Source organism: Entelurus aequoreus, linkage group LG10 (genome assembly GCF_033978785.1).
Source record: "Entelurus aequoreus isolate RoL-2023_Sb linkage group LG10, RoL_Eaeq_v1.1, whole genome shotgun sequence".
Classification (NCBI taxonomy): Eukaryota; Metazoa; Chordata; class Actinopteri; order Syngnathiformes; family Syngnathidae; genus Entelurus; species Entelurus aequoreus.
In genome coordinates this window covers 34,955,067-34,968,046 of record NC_084740.1, presented here as the reverse complement: position 1 = coordinate 34,968,046, position 12,980 = coordinate 34,955,067, and positions in this window count along the sequence as shown.

Genomic DNA, 12,980 nt, shown 5'->3' with positions numbered 1-12,980 from the left:
ACAGCCAAAAAGTTGCTGAATAATGTTTGTAGTCGCTAGCCAGGTATGCCCAAAACAAGAGTCGCTAAACCTAGCAGCAAAGTTGCTTAATTGCAACACACTCTAGGATTCAGGGGAATTAAGGATAATAAAGATATTAATTGTACAACTTTTTGTACTTTTTTTCTAGTTTTTTGAGTCGCCAGCCATGTATGGCCAAAAGTCGCTAATTGAATGCCAACGTTGCTTAATCGCCAACACACTGGGACTCACTGAAGGACTGACTGAATAAAAAAGATAATTAAGATAATTGTGTACTTTTCTCTTCTGATATTTTCTCTAAGGACCCCAAGCTATCTGCAAGCAGCAATAATGTCTGACAGACAGGAGAGCAGAGTGGTCAGTGATGAATGGCAAGGGAACAGGCTGATTTGTACTGAGGAGAAAGAGAGAGAGAGAGCCAATTACAGTGAAATATATTCCAAAAGAGCCAAGTGACTAGCTGAAGGCAGGGACAAATGCCTTGGAGTGACCAACAAGAGTGCAAAGTACCAAATGGCAAAATGTGGGAAGACCAACAGGAAGATCTGCTTTTACCACTTATCTTCACAACCAAAAAGTCGCTAAATGATGTTTTTAGTCGCTAGCCAGGTATGGCCAAAAGACGCGAAATCTAGCGGCAAAGTCGGTCAATCACACAGTGAAACAAATAATTTTAAAAAGATAGTAATCGTACAATGTCTTGTACTTTTGTCTTCTTTCTTAATATTTCTCAAAGGACACCAAAATGTCGCTATCTGCAGGCAGCTTGCTAGCTATGATGGCAGCAACAATGTACCTTAGAGTGACTGACCAACAAGAGCTCAAAGTACCTAATGGCAAAATGTGGAGAGACAGACACAATAAATTGCATTAAGATGAAGAGAACTGTTGCTATTATTAATCTTAACATCAACCAGAAAGTCGCTAAATGTCACCAGCCAGGTATGGCCAAAAGTCGCTTAATTGGCCACACACAGTAACAGAGAAACTAACAAAAAAAAGATCATAAAGATAATAGTTGTACAACTGTGTGTACTTTTGTCTTCTTTCTAAATATTTTCCCAAAGGACACCAAAATGTTGCTATCTGCAGGCGGGAGCGTGCCTATGTTCCCCGGGTCCTATGTTCCCCGGGTCCTATGTTCCCCGGTTGTTCCTGGGTCTTTGTATGCGACCGGGGAACTTAGGACCCTTTTTCTAAAAAAGGGTCCTATGTTCCCTGCATTGTATCTGGCGAAATTGCGAAATTGTGCCCTGACCAAAACCATCCCTAAACCTAACCTGTCACAGGGCGTTGTGGAGCACTTTTTTTTGGCGAAATTGTGCCCTGACCAAAACTATCCCTAAACCTAACCTGTCACAGGGCGTTGTGGAGCACTTTTTTGGCGAAATTGTGCCCTGACCAAAACCATCCCTAAACCTAACCTGTCACAGGGCGTGCGGCAGCAGATAGAGCAACTCAAACGCGAACTTCCTTCCTTCGACAACTTAAACGCGTCTCTGTCATGCGTGTCTGCGTGCGTCTTACTTAGTCGCGCATTGGAAGCAGCGGGGAACATAGAACCCTTTTCTGGAAAAAGTGTTGTACGTTCCCCGCAGCGGGGAACATAGAACCCTTTTTTTTAAAAAGGGTCCTTAGTTCCCCGGTAGAGGGGAACATAGGACCCGGGTAACATAGGGACGGGGAACATAGGGATGACCCGCTGCAGGCAGCTTGCTAGCTATGATGGCAGCAACGATGTCTGCCAGACAGGAGAGAGTGGTCAGTGACGATCGAATCGAGAAAATGACAAAATGGGTCAAAGACCAAAAAGTTATTAACTGACAGCAGTGACAAATGTCAGACTGTAAACTTTCTCGAAAGAAAAGGACAAAATGGGAAGATGCTGATAATAACAGCAAAATGGAAAATATAAGAATTTCCAAGTAATGCTCAACTCAAGTGTGTGTGTGTGTGTGTGTGCGCGCGTTAAACTTCTTGTTGAATGATTTCAAATTATCTCTGAGTCTGAACTGAGGGAAAGGAAACCAAATTTTGAGCAGTCTCTCACGAGTTCAAAATACCAAATGAGGAGATTCTAAAAGAACAGACCGGTTTATGAAAGACTTGATGGGGGAGGGGCACAGCTAAGAATACTTGAGTGAGATTCTGTGATCCAAATTCGAGATAGAGCTTTTTGATAATGATAATTTGTCAGAGTAAGGTTGTGTAATCAAAATTTGAGAATGAGCTTTGTCAATCAATCAAGAATATTTGCATTAAGTTCTGTGATCAAAATTCAGAAACAACCTTTAATAATTGATAAAGAATATGTGAGTGAGGTTGTGTGATCCATCCAATTTGAGAATTAGCTTTGATAATAATGATTGAGAGCCTCTGGCCCTCTGTGGATCATGGCCGCGGGGCCAATTTTGCCTGGCCCCTTGGGGCCTCTGTGGGTCGTGGCCGCGGGGCCAAGTTGGCCTGGCCCCTTGGGGCCTCTGACCCTCTATGGATCGGGGCCAAGTTGGCCTGACCCCTCGGGGCCTCTGGCCCTCTATGGATCATGGCCGCGGGGCCAAGTTGGCCTGACCCCTTAGGACCTCAGGCCCTCTGTGGGTCGCGGCCGCGGGGCCAAGTTGACCTGGCCCCTTGGGGCCTCTTACCCTCTATGGATCGTGGCCGCGGGGCCAAGTTGACCTGGCCCCTTGGGGCCTCTGGCCTTCTGTGGCTCGCGGCCGCGGGGCCAAGTTGGCCTGGCCCTTTGGGGCCTCTGGCCTTCTGTGGGTCGTGGCCGCGGGGCCAAGTTGGCCTGGCCCCTTGGGGCCTCTGACCGTCTATGGATCGTGGCCGCGGGGCCAAGTTGACCTGGCCCCCTGGGGCCTCTGACCCTCTATGGATCGTGGCCGCGGGGCCAAGTTGGCCTGGCCCCTTGGGGCCTCTGACCGTCTATGGATCATGGCCGCGGGGCCATGTTGGCCTGGCCCCTTGGGGCCTCTGGCCCTCTGTGGGTCGCGGCCGCGGGGCCAAGTTGACCTGGCCCCTTGGGGCCTCTTACCCTCTATGGATCATGGCCGCGGGGCCAAGTTGGCCTGGCCCCTTGGGGCTTAAGATTATTATTTTTGCAAAAGTAGTTTTGCTTGGGTCGCGGCCGCGGGGCCAAGTTGGCCTGGCCCCTTGGGGCCTCTGGCCCCCTGGGCCTGGGCCCGGTAGGCCCGGTCATTAATCCACCTATGGATTTGCAGGCCAACAAAGTGCAGTCAAAGCTAAGAGTCATCTCAGGGGACATTTCTCCTCCTCGGAATCGCAGCCTCTGCAAAACACTCACCAAGCAACACGATGATAATTTTGCAGACATTAGTTGTCAGCGGGTTCTCTTAAATCAACATTGCAGGCCTGACCCTAACCAATCTGGCGCCCTAGGCAAGATTTTAGGTGGCGCCCCCCCACATCGGCAGTGAAGTGTATATACTCTCAAGAAACCGAATAGCTTTGTCTTTGACCTTTTTTTTACTTAAAGAAAGAAAATTAACATATTATATGAGAATGTTATGTTATGATTATCTTTAACCGAATCACAGCAGTGCTCAAATTAAAAAAACAGCATTCCCTCTCATGTGATATTGCTAAATTAACATTAATGATGTGCACTTTAACAACTAGGCTTACAACTATACTTAATATATAAAGGGGTGGAAAAGTGACTATTACCTGCAGTGCAAACATTAGCTAACCAGAAGGCAATAACAATGTGAACAAAAAACACCTGCTTAAAAGATCTAATACAAATGTCCCTGAGGAATGTAAGGTGGGAGTACTGTAATTACCTAACGTTACATTATTATTTTCCATAACAATTTAGCCCCCTCCACAATATTAACCCGACGTTAAAACAGAACTAGCTATTTATTGATTAGCAATTGCCGAATCATGTAACATTAGCTTAATGCTAAAAAGCCAGGTTACTATCACATTCTGTAACAGACAAATAATTTCATGTAGGCTAACGTTACATACCTGCTATCTGTCTTTTTCTCGTTTCTCTTCTTTTCTCTTCCCTGGGCACCTGGCAGTTTTGGGCGTTTGACATCTTGTGTTGATTTTTTGATGTGGTGACGTCCAAAAAAAGTCATGATACGGGAAGGGAGGGGGCGCACCGTGCGGGGGGAGGGGGGGGGGGGGCGTAATGTTGTAACAAATAATATTTCTATTAAATAGGCTTTACTTTGCATTTTAATTAACGTGGGATTATTTTTTGTATTTAGAAATAATAGTATCAACTTTTTTTTTTTTTTTCTCCAACATTTGTGGCACTGGCGTGGCGCCTCCTGATGGACGGCGCCCTTAGCATTTGCCTATACGGCCTATGCCATGGGCCGGCCCAGAGTCAAAGGTCCTGAGAGACCACCTGTAGTGAAAATATAACCCACTCCCTTCCTTCCAATTGATTAACGTGGACTCCGACTTAAACAAGTTGAAAAATGTATTCGGGTGTTACCATTTAGTGGTCAATTGTACGGAATATGTACTGTACTGTGCAATCTACAAATAAAAGTTTCAATCAATCAATACACCTTTATGCTCCAATGGCATCAACAAAATCGCAGCAAAGCAGCTTGTTGGCGTTTATTGCGAGAGAAGTAGCAACGGTCGAGACATTTCTGCATTGCAACATCACAAAATCGCAGCTCGTTCACAATCTTGTAGCATCCAGCAATTTGCGGAGAGGTTCATTGCAAAGTCACAACATGGATGCACTGCAAAATTGTAGCATCGCTATACAACAGCACTAAAAATCACAACCTCCCAGCATTGCTGACTCGCGACATGGCAACATTGAAACATACTCTATCCTCCTTCAAAACTGCACTAAAACAACACCTCCAGGCAACTACAACCCTAGACTAACACCCTCCCCCCACCACATCCCACCTCCCCGGATTGTAAATAATCAAATGTTTATACTTGTTCTTATGCTTTCTGAGCTCACTATGTTCACCGCTCGCTGTACATATCCTACGAAGTCAGACCTACACTGTTTCAATGTCCATTTCTCAGATGATATAATTGTTGATGACTGAAGTGCTGATAGCAACCCAACCTAATCCCCACCCCCCGGATTGTAAATAATGTAAATAATTCAATGTATATACTCTGATGATGAACTTGTGTGATGACTGTATTATGCTGATAGTATATATTTGTACCATGAATTGATTAACGCGGACCCCGACTTAAACAAGTTGACAAACTTATTCGGGTGTTACCATTTAGTGGTCAATTGTAGGGAATATGTACTGTACTGTGCAATCTACTAATAAAAGTTTCAATCAATCAAAAAACCCTCGTTGCATTGTAATGTCTGCGTTGCAACGTCGCAACCGTGATGCATGCACGCAAAATGCAGCATCGCAACCTTTTATAGAGAGCCTGCTGACCAACAGCATCTCTGTCTGGACTGGAGCCTGCAGTGCCTCAGACTGGAAGTCTCTGCAGAGAGTGGTGAGGACGGCGGAAAAGATCATCAGGACTCCTCTTCCTCCTATACAGGAGATCGCAAAAAGCCGCTGCCTGACCAGGGCTCAGAAAATCTGCCAAGACTCCTCCCACCCCCACCAAGGACTGTTTTCACTGCTGGACTCTAGAAAGAGGTTCCGCAGCCTCCGAAGCAGAACCTCCAGGTTCTGTAACAGCTTCTTCCCTCAAGCCGTAAGACACTTGAACGCATCATAATTAAATTATCCCCTCAACTCCCCCCAAAATGGATTAACTTGCTGGAATAAAAAAAGACAATATAACATACATCCATAAACGTGGACGCATGTGGAAAAGTGCAATATATTTATCTGTACAGTAATCTATTTATTTATATATATTTATTTTATATATATATTTATATATTTAGATATATTTATTTATATATGCACCTTATTGCTTTTTTTTATCCTGCACTACCATGAGTTTATGTAATGAAATTTCGTTCTTATCTGTGCTATAAAGTTCAAATTTGAATGACAATAAAAAGGAAGTCTAAGTCTAAGTTTTAGCATTGCAATCATGGAACATTGCAAAATTGCAACAGAGATGCATTGTAATGTGTATTGCAAGACCGTAACATTAATGTATGCATGCAAAATCGCAACCTTTCCACATTGCAATTATGCCACATTGAAAAATTGCAACATAAATGTATGCATGCAAAATCACAGCCTTTCAACATTGCAATCCTGCAACGTCGCAAAATTGAAACGAGGATGCATTGTAATGTGTGCATTGCAAAGTGGCAATGTTGATGCATGCATGCAAAAATCGCAACCTTTCAGCACTATCATGTCACACCACAAAATTAAAACATAAATGCATTGTAATGTGTGCATGGCAACATTAATGCATGCATGCAAAATTGCAGCATCCCAACCTTTCAGCATTGACCTGCCGTATCACAAAATTGCAACATAGGTGCATTGCAGCATCGCAACAATATATGCATGCAAAATCGTAACCTTTTGGCATTGCAATCTTGCAACATATATACACTACCGTTCAAAAGTTTGGGGTCACCCAAACAATTTTGTGGAATAGCCTTCATTTTTAAGAACAAGAATAGACTGTCGAGTTTCAGATGAAAGTTCTCTTTTTCTGGCCATTTTGAGCGTTTAATTGACCCCACAAATGTGATGCTCCAGAAACTCAATCTACTCAAAGGAAGGTCAGTTTAATAGCTTCTGTAACGAGCTAAACTGTTTTCAGATGTGTGAACATGATTGCACAAGGGTTTTCTAATCATCTAGGGACGGCGTGGCAAAGTTGGTAGAGTGGCTGTGCCAGCAATCGGAGTGTTGCTGGTTACTGGGGTTCAATTCCCACCTTCTACCTTCCTAGTCACGTCCGGTGTCTCCTTGGGCAAGACACTTCACCCTTTGCCTCTGATGGCTGCTGGTTAGCGCCTTGCATGGCAGCTCCCGCCATCAGTGTGTGAATGTGTGTGTGAATGGGTAAATGTGGAAATACTGTCAAAGCGCTTTGAGTACCTTGAAGGTAGAAAAGCGCTATACAAGTATAACCCATTTATCATTTTATTTATTAGCCTTCTGAGCCAATGAGTAAACACATTGTACCATTAGAACACTGGAGTGATAGTTGCTGGAAATGGGCCTCTATACAACTATGTAGATATTGCACCAAAAACCAGACATTTGCAGCGAGAATAGTCATTTACCACATTAGCAATGTATAGAGTGTATTTCTTTAAAGTTAAGACTAGTTTAAAGTTATCTTCATTGAAAAGTACAGTGCTTTTCCTTCAAAAATAAGTACATTTCAATGTGACCCCAAACTTCTGAACGGTAGTGTACATTGTAATAATAAAATGATAAATGGGTTATACTTGTATAGCGCTTTTCTACCTTCAAGCTACTCAAAGCGCTTTGACAGTATTTCCACATTCACCCATTCACACACACATTCACACACTGATGGCGGGAGCTGCCATGCAAGGCGCTAACCAGCACTCATCAGGAGCAAGGGTGAAGTGTCTTGCCCAAGGACACAACGGACATGACTAGGATGGTAGAAGGTGGGGATTGCACCGCAGTAACCAGCAACCCTCCGATTGCTGACACGGCCACTCTACCAACTTCGCCACGTGTGAATTGCAATCTTGCAACATATATACATTGTAATGTGTGAATGGCAATCTTGCAACATATATACATTGTAATGTGTGAATTGCAATCTTGCAACATATATACATTGTAATGTGTGAATGGCAATCTTGCAACATATATACATTGTAATGTGTGAATTGCAATCTTGCAACATATATACATTGTAATGTGTGAATGGCAATCTTGCAACATATATACATTGTAATGTGTGAATTGCAATCTTGCAACATATATACATTGTAATGTGTGAATGGCAATCTTGCAACATATATACATTGTAATGTGTGAATTGCAATCTTGCAACATATATACATTGTAATGTGTGAATTGCAATCTTGCAACATATATACATTGTAATGTGTGAATGGCAATCTTGCAACATATATACATTGTAATGTGTGAATTGCAATCTTGCAACATATATACATTGTAATGTGTGAATGGCAATCTTGCAACATATATACATTGTAATGTGTGAATGGCAATCTTGCAACATATATACATTGTAATGTGTGAATGGCAATCTTGCAACATATATACATTGTAATGTGTGAATGGCAATCTTGCAACATATATACATTGTAATGTGTGAATGGCAATCTTGCAACATATATACATTGTAATGTGTGAATTGCAATCTTGCAACATATATACATTGTAATGTGTGAATGGCAATCTTGCAACATATATACATTGTAATGTGTGAATGGCAATCTTGCAACATATATACATTGTAATGTGTGAATGGCAATCTTGCAACATATATACATTGTAATGTGTGAATGGCAATCTTGCAACATATATACATTGTAATGTGTGAATTGCAATCTTGCAAAATATATACATTGTAATGTGTGAATTGCAATCTTGCAACATATATACATTGTAATGTGTGAATTGCAATCTTGCAACATATATACATTGTAATGTGTGAATGGCAATCTTGCAACATATATACATTGTAATGTGTGAATTTCAATCTTGCAAAATATATACATTGTAATGTGTGAATTGCAATCTTGCAACATATATACATTGTAATGTGTGAATTGCAATCTTGCAACATATATACATTGTAATGTGTGAATGGCAATCTTGCAACATATATACATTGTAATGTGTGAATTGCAATCTTGCAAAATATATACATTGTCATGTGTGAATTGCAATCTTGCAACATATATACATTGTAATGTGTGAATTGCAATCTTGCAACATATATACATTGTAATGTGTGAATGGCAATCTTGCAACATATATACATTGTAATGTGTGAATTGCAATCTTGCAACATATATACATTGTAATGTGTGAATTGCAATCTTGCAACATATATACATTGTAATGTGTGAATGGCAATCTTGCAACATATATACATTGTAATGTGTGAATGGCAATCTTGCAACATATATACATTGTAATGTGTGAATGGCAATCTTGCAACATATATACATTGTAATGTGTGAATGGCAATCTTGCAACATATATACATTGTAATGTGTGAATTGCAATCTTGCAACATATCCATCCATCCATCTTCAACCGCTTATCCGGAATCGGGTCGCGGGGACAGCAGCTCCAGCAAAGACCCCCAGACTTCCCTCTCCAGAGCAACATTTGCGACTTCCTCCTGGGGAATTCCGAAGCGTTCCCAGGCCAGAGAGGAGATGTAATCCCCCCATCTGGTCCTTGGCCTGCCGCGGGGCCTCCTCCCAGTGGGACGTGCAACGAGGACCTCCCTAGGGAGACGCTCGTGAGGCATCCGCACGAGATGCCCGAACCACCTAAGCTGGCTCCTTTCCAAGCGAAGGAGCAGCGGCTCTACTCCGAGTCTCTCTCGGGTGACTGCACTTCTCACCCTATCTCTAAGGGAGATGCCAGCCACCCTTCTGAGGAAACTCATTTCGGCCGCTTGTAGCCGCGATCTTATTCTTTCGGTCATTACCCACACTTCATGACCATAGGTGAGAGTAGGAATGTAGATAGCTCGGTAGACCGAGAGCTTTGCCTTCTGGCTCAGCTCCCGTTTCGTCACAACAGTGCGGCAGAGAGACTGCAATACTGCCCCAGCTGCTCCGATTCTCCGGCTGATTTCCTTCTCCATCTTTCCCTCACTCGTGAACAAGACCCCAAGATACTTAAACTCCTCCACCTGGGACAGAGTCCTGTCCCCTACCCGGACTGTACAAACCATCGGTTTCCTGCTGAGAACCATGGCCTCAGATTTGGAGATGCTGATCCTCATTCCAGCCGCTGAACACTCGGCTGCGAACCGATCCAGTGAGAGCTGAAGGTCACGAACCGAAGGTGCCATCAGGACCACATCATCTGCAAACAGCAGTGATGCAACCTTTAGCCCCCCGAGACGTATACCCTCTCCGCCATGGCCACGACTCCGCCTAGAAATCCTGTCCATGAAAATCACAAACAGGATAGGTGACAGAGCGCAGCCCTGGCGGAGACCAACCCCCACTGGAAACGGATCCGACTTACATCCAAGCACCCGGACACAACTCTCGCTTTGGTTGTACAGAGATTGGATGGCCCTCAGCAGGGTTCCCCTCACTCCGTACTCCCTCAGCACCTCCCACAAGATCTCCCGAGGGACGCGGTCATACGCCTTCTCCAAATCCACAAAACACATGTAGACTGGATAGGCATACTCCCAGGCCCTCTCCAGGATTCCCGCAAGCGTAAAGAGTTGGTCAGTTGTTCCACGACCAGGACGGAATCCACATTGCTCCTCTTGAATCTGAGGTTCGACTATCGGCCGGACCCTCCTTTCCAGTACCTTGGCGTAAACTTTCCCAGGGAGGCTGAGTAGTGTGATACCCCTGTAATTAGCACACACCCTCTGGTCCCCCTTTTTGAAAAGGGGAACCACCACCCCAGTCTGCCACTCCCTCGGCACTGTCCCAGACTTCCACGCAATGTTGAAAAGGCGTATCAACCAAGACAGCCCATCAACACCCAGAGCCTTCAGCATTTCTGGACGGATCTCGTCAACCCCCGGAGCTTTGCCACCGTGGAGTTGTCTAACTACCTCAGTGACTTCACTCCGAGAGATCGACGTCGATCCCCCATCATCCTCAGGCCCTGCTCCTATCAGGGAGGGTGTGTCTGATGTAGTTGGGTTCAGGAGTTCCTCAAAGTGCTCTTTCCAACGCCCCACGACTTCCTCACTTGAAGTCAGCAAAGTCCCATCCTTGCCGTACACAGCTTGGATGGTTCCCTGCTTCCCCCTCCTGAGGTGCCGTATGGTCTTCCAGAACAGCTTTGGTGCCGCCCGATAGTCCTTCTCCATGGATTCCCCGAACTGCTCCCACACCCTCTGCTTAGCCTCGTCCACAGCCACGGCCGCTGCCCTTCGGGCCCGTCGGTACCTTGCAACTGCCTCCGGAGTCCCCTGGGATAACATACCCCGGTAGGACTCCTTCTTCAGTCGGACGGCTTCCCTGACCACCACTGTCCACCAGGGTGTTCGAGGGTTACCGCCCCTTGAGGCACCTAAGACCTTCTGGCCACAGCTCGCATCTGCAGCTTTAGCAATAGAGGCTTTGAACATTGCCCATTCCTGTTCAATGTCCCCAACCTCCACAGGGATGGCAGAGAAGTCCCGCCGGAGGTGGGAGTTGAAGTCCTTCCGGACAGAGGACTCCTCCAAACGTTCCCAGTTCACCCGCACTACACGCTTGGGTTTGCCAGGTCTGTCCAGAGGTGTCCCCCGCCATCTAACCCAACTCACCACCAGATGGTGATCAGTTGACAGTTCTGGCCCTCTCTTCACCCGAGTGTCCAAAACATACGGCCTCAGATCAGCTGATACGATTACAAAATCGATCATTGATCTTTGGCCTAGGGTGCTCTGGTACCAGGTACACCTATGAGCATCCTTATGCTTGAACATGGTGTTTGTTATCGCAAGTCCGTGACTAGCACAGAAGTCCAGTAACAATCCACCACTCAGGTTCAGATCAGGGAGACCGTTCCTCCCAATCACGCCAGTCCAAGTATCACTGTCATTGCCCACGTGCGCGTTGAAGTCCCCCAGCAAGACTATGGAATCCCCTACCGGCGCCCCATACAGGACCCCATGCAAGGTATCCAAGAAGGCTGAATACTCTGAACTCCTGTTTGGTGCGTATGCACAAACAACAGTCAGAGTTTTCCCCCCTCCAACCCTAAGGCGAAGGGAGGCGACCCTCTTGTCCACTGGAGTGAACTCCAACGTACAGGCACTCAGCCGGGGACTCGTGAGTATCCCCACACCCGCCTGTGCCCTCACACCCTGAGCAACTCCAGAAGTGAACAAGGTCCATCCCTTGTCCAGGAGTGTGGTTTCAGAGCCCTTGCTATGCGTAGAGGTAAGCCCCACCAGATCCAACCGGTAGCGCTCCACCTCTCGCACCAGCTCAGGCTCCTTCCCCACCAGCGTAGAGACGTTCCACGTCCCGAAAGTCAGCCTCTGCTGCCCCGAATTGGTCCGTCCGGAGCCTCCACTTTCACCGCCATCCACTTGGCAGCGCACCCGACCCCACTGGTTCCGACCGCGGGTGGTGGGCCCACGTGGCAGAGAAGATGGTGTGTCCACGTAGCTTCTTCGGGCTGTGCCCGGCCGGGCTCCGTGGCAAGCCCGGCCACCAGGCGCTCGCTGACGAGCCCTACCTCCGGGCCTAGCTCCGGAGGAGGGCCCCGGGCTTCCTCCGGGCCGGGTAACGCATCCTCTTTTAGTATAGTTCATGGGGGGTATCGTAACCCTGATGGGGGGGGGCATTCGGGTGCTACACCTTGCCCAAGGGTGACCCGGAACTATGTAAGGCAGGGGCGTTCAACTCCCTGAGGCTTAATACAAGCCCACATACCTATTCTTGCAACATATATACATTGTAATGTGTGAATGGCAATCTTGCAACATATATACATTGTAATGTGTGAATGTCAATCTTGCAACATACATACATTGTAATGTGTGAATGGCAATCTTGCAACATATATACATTGTAATGTGTGAATTGCAATTTGCAACATATATACATTGTAAAGTGTGAATGGCAATCTTGCAACATATATACATTGTAATGTGTGAATGGCAATCTTGCAACATATATATATTGTAATGTGTGAATGGCAATCTTGCAACATATATACATTGTAATGTGTGAATGGCAATCTTGCAACATATATACATTGTAATGTGTGAATGGCAATCTTGCAACATATATACATTGTAATGTGTGAATTGCCATCTTGCAACATATATACATTGTAATGTGTGAATGGCAATCTTGCAACATATATACATTGTAATGTGTG